This window comes from Cebidichthys violaceus, unplaced genomic scaffold, assembly GCF_023349555.1.
Source record: "Cebidichthys violaceus isolate CVI_PGR_0920_01 unplaced genomic scaffold, fCebVio1.0.p SCAF_5, whole genome shotgun sequence".
NCBI classification, from domain to species: Eukaryota; Metazoa; Chordata; class Actinopteri; order Perciformes; family Stichaeidae; genus Cebidichthys; species Cebidichthys violaceus.
The window spans coordinates 18,141,851-18,150,143 of record NW_027176705.1 but is presented as its reverse complement, the minus strand read 5'-3'; the positions used below and the strand labels follow the sequence as shown (position 1 = coordinate 18,150,143).

Sequence of the window (8,293 nt, the reverse complement as noted above, 5' to 3'; positions counted from 1 at the left end):
CCGTTTCCCTACATCCGGGATGTTACATCTCCACCCAGGACCGGTACCGACTGGATATGGTTTCTCAGCCCGGTTCCGAACCGCAGCTCTTGCGTCCTTCAAAAAGCGGTGTTACGATGCTCCTCCTCTTCCTCCTCCCATCCACGGAGCAAAGCAGCACGAGGGAGGTGTAATCTCTCCCGTCTCCGTTCCTCCCCCTCTCTTCGTTTTACCTGCGCACACTTTCAGCTTCATCATTGCTACCAAAACAAATGGCAACATTTCATCAGAACACGGACTGAAGGTTTTTGCAAAAGCACACAGTGACGAATCGACTGGGTGAAAAATGACACAGCAGATCTTCCCTTATCTGATCTTAGATCAGGCTGCATTTGCAGATGAATTAATACGCAGCTTCACCAGACCAGACCAGTATTTCGTATCTAGATTTCACAATATTTAATATTTTGAAACTCACAGTATAGTCCGGCCTCCTGCTGCACAACCCTGCTGTTTCTGCTATTTATATGTATTTGCACTACAATGACATTCACCATAAGCTGAGAGATAATGATGAAGATGCTCAGTCACTCAGATCACGATATCTATAGAAGTAAGAAGTCAGAGGCAGACCTGAATGGCTGACAGTGGAGTGACATGAATGACCAAATAGATCAGAGAGAGAAAAGTCAAGCAGGTGGATGGTGCTGCTTTGTTACTGAACATTGTGTTACTTTTGTATTCCTCCTTATTAACACTTGAAGCGCCTGTTATGGATGTATTATTGCTTTATAATGCAGTGGTTACACCAAATGCTGTATTCTTTTTGAATTGTTACTTCCACTTTTGACATATTTCACATTTCACATTCTTTGGTCGTCATGTGTTTGTCCCTACTTATCCCCTAGACTAATAGAAAAGTATATATATATATATATCATGTATAATACATGGAATAAAGTAACTTTATTTTAATTATGGGTTAAAGGGCAGCGGCAAAAAGCCGGATAGATAGATGGATAGTTACTTTATTAATCCCACAAGGGGAATTTTTTTTTGCTACAGCAGCATTTATGGTGCAGATAAAACGATACAAATGACAGAGTAAAAAATATTAAATATAAAAAATGCAAATACAATAATATTCAAATTAACTAACTAAACAATAGTGCAAAGATGTAACCAAAACAAACAAGCAGTGTAACGGTGTAATAGTTGTGTGATTGATCTGGCCAGAGGTGATTTATTATAGAGTGTTATAGCAGAGGGCAGGAATGTTCTCCTGTACCTGTCCTTGTGACAGCGGAGCTGGATCAGTCTGTTGGAGAAGGTGCTCCTCTGTCCCTGCAGTAGGTGGTGGAGAGGGTGATCCAGGTTATCCAATATGGATGATAGTTTCTTCAGTGTCCTCCTCTCCACCACCTGTTCCAGATAGTCTTGTTTGCAGCCAATGATGGAGCCGGTCTTCATAACCAGTTTATTAAGTCTGTTGGTGTCTCCGGCTCCAATGCTGCTCCTCCAGCAGACTACGAAGAAGCACGGTGCACTGACTGTTAGATGAAGGAGATGTTCAACAGACTGGTAGAACATCTCCAACATCTTGCTGCACACGTTGAAGGATCCAAGTTGCCTCAAGAAAAAGAGTCGACTCATCCCCTTCTTGTACACAGCGTTGATGTTGGCCTTCCAGTTCAGTCTGTTGTCGATGGAGACACCCAGGTACTTGTCCTCCTCCACCATGTCCACGTCCTCTCCCAGAACTCTCAGCGGTTGTGGCACCGTCGTCTTCCTCCTGAAGTCGACCACCATCTCTCTGGTCTTGCTCAGAATCAGGTGATTTCTACCGGCCCACTCCACAAAGTCCTCCACTACTGCCCTGTACTCCTCCTCCCGTCCGTCCCTTATACACCCGACCACTGCAGAGTCATCAGAGAACTTCTGCAGATGGCATGACCCCGAGTTGTACTGGAAGTCAGTGGTGTATAAGGTGAAGAGGAAGGGAGACAGAACAGTTCCCTGTGGAGCTCCAGTACCACTGACCACCGTGTCAGACAGCTCACGGCCCAGTCGGACAAACTGTGGTCTGCCTGTGAGGTAGTCAGTGATCCAGGAGACGGTGGACGCGTTAACCCCCACCTCCCGCAGCTTCTCACTCAGCAGCACTGGTTGGATGGTGTTAAATGCACTGGAGAAGTCAAAGAAAGTGATTCTCACAGAGCCACCGGTTCCATCCAGGTGCGACAGGTAAAAGCAGGTAGAAAAGAGGACATCACTTCTGGTCAAGGGTTGGGGTTTTGTTTTAGGGGTCTTTTCCTTCAAGGTTACTACAGGGTGGCACTGAGCACCATCAAGTGACCCTGTGTTGGACCACAGAGTCACTTGATGCTTGACTCTTCATGATAGGGTCTCATTAGGGCAAACGTGACGCATGGAAGCTGTATATTAGGGCACAGATGCTTGTTGAATAAGGACACTTGCAACAAGAGCATGAGCAGTTACCCCATAGTCAGTAAGTAGAGGTTCTCCCCCTACGTAGTGCTCCAACTGGCCCTTTGACAGAATCCACAGAGCACACTCACCTCTCTCTCTCTCTCTTTAACCCAACACACACACGCGCGCACACACACTTGAACAAGACACACACACTTCTTCTCGTTGCCGCTACCTGTTGCTGGCTGGATGCTTTATGCAATCCAGCCAGCAATTTATGCTAAATATGTAATTTGAACAATGAATACTGCTGGACATGGTTGTTTTTTAGTGACAAATACAAGTGAAATTTTGCCGACGAGGCTTCCAAGGGGTCTCAAGTGTCAATCAAAGGGTCTCAGATCCCCCCTCCCCCCCCCCCCCCCCCCGAGACCCATCGTATTTTGCACACTGCCCCCCAGTGCATGTCATGTTACGGTAGTTTTAGTTTAGGGAATCTATCTTCCGATCTTCATGCATGGCTGGAGTGTACTCAGCTGGCTGCAGGACGGTTACAAATTCAACACAAGAGCTCCATTACACACATCAGCAGGCCAATGTATTGTCATGCTGCAGCTGTTCTACATGAGAACACTCAAGGTGAAACACAGTGTTATCATTGTGGACAAATGCTCAGGGACCATAATAATCTACACCATATGCCTCTATATTTTGACACTTCCTTAGAGGGATTAAATGATGAGAAGGTGGTTTGTTAAAGGGCATATTTGAACAATATACTTCAGGTATACCCCCATTATCAGCTGTTCTATCGTCTTCAGTTTTATTTGACCAATTTAATTTATTAATCTCGTTTTACCTGGAATAACATAAATATTCACTTTGCGCACCAATCTGTATTTTTTGGGGGGGAATAAACATATCCGAAGGTTGGTCTGGTTTGTAACAGGGATCAGAATGATGGACTTCATCCACCCTGAAGTTTGTCATGCAGAAGAAATGAAAATGACAGCAGAGTGGCAGGACAGAGCGCCACAGAGACAGCAGTAAGAAAAAAAAAAGACAACAGCAAAAGAAAATACACAGAGTAAAAATCCTCTATCATAAGAGAGCGCTCAGTGCCAAGGTCACTTACCACTCACCCCACAGCTTTTTGGCTTACGATATTCCTCAGACCATTCAGATGCTCTATCAGGACCAATTCAATAGCATCTGCAGCAGCACAATCTATCAGGCAAACTGTGGACTCAGCAGGGGGAGCGTCCATTTCTCATGGAGTCACTCAGAGTACCCGGGGTGATTTAAGATCAGCCACGGTGCCTGCTGATGCAGTGCAAGCCAACTGAAGACATTATTTTAGGATGCCTCTTAATCACAAGGTCCACAGAGAGAGGAATGCATTCATGCGTTTATCCTGTAACAAACAAATAAATTACCAGAACACAAAGGCACATGATGTTTATATTTAATGCTAAACTTTTGTAGGTTATCATATATATATATATATATATTCACATATATAATGTATTTTATGTGACTGTTGAAAACAGGGAACTTCTTTAACTGTCGTGTGAAAGCCATGTTGAAGCTGCCATCACCTTTCAGGTGGTCTTCTTTGAGCAGAACTAGAAAAAGACATCTTAGAGCTGAAGAACATGGTCTGTCTGACTGTGACCTTCTGACTGTTGGCTGCCGGTCATGTTGGTGATGAAGTGACTTGAGGTCATGTTGCTCTTGACCTCACAGGACATTTCAATAATGAAAAGCATCATTAAAATGACTTGCATGAGTTATGACAGAGTCTGTATGCTGAAGCTTCTGAGCTGTTTTAAACAGATACATGATTGTCTATGAAAGCAGTGGGCTGTAAAACAACTCTCCAGAGATCTGTGGCCAAAAGCTTTGTTGCACACAAGTTATTACAATATCACACGCTAGCCTAGTATTTTGGTTCAAACCTCAGATCAACACAGAAACGGGGCCCGATGTTAACGTAACATAAAAAAAACTAAATTTTAAGTCACAATTATTTTTATCTCTTAATCTGCCAATTACTTTCTCAATTAAAGCTCAGAGAATACTGAAAACAATCTCAACTTCCTAAAGCCCAAGGTGGTGATTTTAATTGGTTGTTTTGTAAAATCCAAAAAAGCTGAAAACTGTTTGAAAAATTACATTAAAATAATTGATTGAATAACTGATTCTTCTAAGAGTTCGCTAATCTTAGCTAATTAAGTTCACTAGTCAACAAGTGACTAATCGTTTCAGTTGTAAATAGAGAAGTGATGCATACAAATGAAAGGCACAATCAGTGATCCAAGCATAAACAAAAGAATGGACTTGAGCCAGGATTTAAACCTCAGCATGTTTTTGTGATCGGCATGGTTTGAGAGATCTAGTGGTCGGTTGGTCCAGACTGAAAGGTCTCAACAATCACCAGATGGTTTGTTATAAAAACCTGGACAGACAATGATGGTCTCCAGAGCATAAATCCTTTGACTTTTGACCAAGTGCCACCGTGACGGTGAACGTTTTGGCTTTCAGTAATTGACAACTGTTGGATGCATGTTCACCTCAGGATTTACTGTAATCACCTTGGTGATCACATGTTGCACAAATATTCAACGTCGGTGAGCAATCAATCCCGTTGCTCGGTGACTGCATGTTTGTGCTAATGTGTGCGTATGTAAATTACTTGCAGGAACAGAGGTGGTGATTAATAACTAGTCAGCAGTCATTTTGCATTTCCTTTATTGCAGAGAATTTAGGCGAGTGCGCAGTCTTATGTTCTGTTGTCTCCACATTTGAAAGGATATTGTGAAAGAAAGCGAAATATTCAGCAATGATTCCATAACTTACAGCAGCTTTTGATAAATTACAGAAAAAAAGAGACAGGAAAAGAGAAAAATGTAAAATAATTTAGCATTGCAATTGTTATTAACATCCGTAGAGCGTGTTGAACCTCATGATGTCCCAGCAGGACATGCCCTGCCTCTGGCCGGTCTGGACGTTGGGGTCGGGGATGGGGGTGATGGAGTCCTTCCTGTACTGGATGGAGAAGGCTGTCATTCGTTAGTGCATGATGGAGGAGTAGTCGTAGGGAGTGTTCAGGTTGTTGGTGGTAAGAAGTTGTACGCCATCTGCAGGTTGATGTTCTCCCAGTTGATCCTGACGTGGTAGTCGCAGTCTCTCCTGGTCTGTTCGTTTCCTCCACAAGCAGTTCTGGGACCAGCACATCCTGGCACGGTTTCTGGTTCTGGGAGCCAGCAGGTCTCCTTCCAGCAGGATCTCATCGGTACCATTGTTCGAGGTCAGAATTTTGGTGGTGATGTGGACGGTGTCTGGGCCTTCTTTGCCTCCTCCCTCCACGAGAAGAAGTGCCTGAGAGAGGCCGAGCAGCAGCAGCAGGATAGCAGCAAAGATAAACATACATTTGCCTACATTAAGGTTTGAATTGTGAATGGCTGATGGTAATATGAGAAGTTTAGTTAAACATGTCCAATCTAATGATCAACGATAACAAACCATGTTTAAAAGTTTGTCTGTGAAGTCCTCCCTTCAAAGGTTTGTTCAGCCCAAGCAGTGGAGGCCCCAACCCTTAATGCTCCTGCAGACACACCTGTAGAGGAGAGAGGAGAGTATAAAGACCCTGAACTGAACTGAGTCAAACATCAAGCTTCAAGAAGTCTCTCCACAGCAGCTCCACGGCCTCCAGATCGACGCTGAAGACGACTCCCTCTGCCAGCCTGCTGCTGCTCCTCTCTCAGGCACTTCTTCTCCAGTAGGAAGGAGGAGAAGAAGGCCCAGACACCGTCGACATCACCACCAGGATTCTGACCTCCAACAACGGCACCGATGAGACCCTGATGGAAGGAGACCTGCTGGTCCCAGAACCGCCTGTGGAGGAAAGCCTCCCGACGGTTTGGTGATGATCCCCTTCACCGTGAGCAGTGAGTTCACCAGCTGGGAGAGGCAGAAGATGGACTCCGCTATGAAGGCCTTCCACAGCAGGACCTGCCTCCGCTTTGTCCCCCGTCAGAACGAGTACGACTACATCAGCATCAAGAACTATGCCGGATGTCTCTCCGCTCTGGGCAGAACGGGAGGCAGACAGGTACTCTCTCTCTCTCTGAACAGGCAGGGTTGCCTCTACCACGGGATCACCCAGCATGAGATCAACCACGCTCTCAGCTCGAACAGACCAGGAGCGACCACAACTACCACGCCAGGACCAACTGGGAGAACATCAACCCGCAGATGGCTAACAACTTCCACAAGCAGGCCACCAACAACCTGAACACTTCCTACTAATACTCCTCCATCATGCACTATGGAAGAACAGCCTTCTCCATCCAGTACAGGAAGGACTCCATCACCCCCATCGTCCAGACCGGCCAGAGGCAGGACATGTCCTACTGGGACATCATGAGGATCAACACTCTCTACGGCTGCTAAAAACAACGTATCTCATCCGGTGTTTTTCATTTAGACAAACAAATGAGCTCAATGCCAAATTTTACAAATTCACTTTTTTTTTTTCCATCTGGCTGTAATAATTTAAAAGCTACTATACTTCTGATTCAAATTAGTGTTGATATGTTCTTTCAATATTCAAAATGACTCATTTTCACCTTCTTATTGGTATGTATTTATGCCTTAGTACACACACACACACACACATTAGTACAAACGTGAACATCTAGGCTGGGACTCACAGACCCCGAGAAAACAAAACTGGCTGCAGGCACAGCATCTGATGGTGTAAACTACTGTAAAGTAACAGGAACACTAACAGTCTCTCACAGAGACATCTGAAGAGCTGTTCCTTTTTTAGCTCCACAATGAAACAGGTGTTCAGATCCTATAGCTCAGTGGGGGTGTGATGTATGTGGGTGGGTGGAGGTGGTGGTGGTGGTGGTGGGGGGGGCTTCATCTGCTGTTTTAACGCGAGCGACAATAGATAAATATCAGCCTTCAAGATGGTGTTTACAGAATGCGGTCTATTGTTTCCAATAGTGGTTGAGTTACTGCTGACTTCGGGTTTTCTCAGGCTCGTGCACCTTGGATGAACTGCGGGGTTGTAACAGATTTGCTTCACCCTTTGCCCCAGTGAGAGGCAGCCATCGCGTGTTCATCCCATCTGTTTCCATCTTCCCCGCGGTATCTCTCACCTCGGCAGCCCGCCTGCCAACTCCCTCTGCTATGAAGTGTAGTACAAGTCAGACCAATTAACCACGTGCAACAGCGAAATGCACACCGGGTACGGTTTGTTTAGAAACTTCAGAAACACGTACAGTACTACTACGGTAATAATCATAATAAATATTAAAGGTCATAATAAAATAATAAAATGTATTATACTCCAAAAATGTCCTATTTTCTCTGATATATTGAAGCACTAACAACAGCAATGGAAGCAGCGCTGACGCCTGTGGTTTTTCTCTTGCCTCACAAAGGAGAACATGATGTAGGTGAAGAATGTCATTTGCGCGGCTCTCATATTGTTATTAATGTATCACTAGATCTGGTAAGACACGTGCCTTAAATGTAAATACCGATGCTGACATTTGCGTTTACATTTTATAGACTGTTCTGTAGTGCCCTCTGGAGGTCAGTGAAGTTAATTGCAATAAGGATTCAATTCATCTATCCGTCCATTCGCTGAACCCAGCCGGTCAGCTCACCTGTCAATCACAGGACTGACACACAGAATCAGAAGAGAACCCTCACGACTTTTAAATTACTACGATCCTCTAAATGTACTTCAAGTATTATGGACTCATTGTGCAGGAAAAAGATTTGATTATTGTTGCTAATGCATTGGAATATTATTACTATCCACTATTGTATATACCGTTGCATCATTTAATGAATAACATTTCAT

At 44.4% G+C, this 8,293-nt stretch overlaps 2 pseudogenes; one reads left to right on the top strand and one right to left on the bottom strand.

Annotated features, from left to right (window-relative positions):
* Window positions 1-5,346: 5,346 nt before the first annotated feature.
* LOC137887738 (high choriolytic enzyme 1-like) lies at window positions 5,347-5,838 on the bottom strand (annotated as a pseudogene).
* A 65-nt stretch (window positions 5,839-5,903) lies between these two features.
* On the top strand, window positions 5,904-6,864 carry LOC137887737 (high choriolytic enzyme 1-like; annotated as a pseudogene).
* The last annotated feature ends 1,429 nt before the right edge of the window (window positions 6,865-8,293 follow it).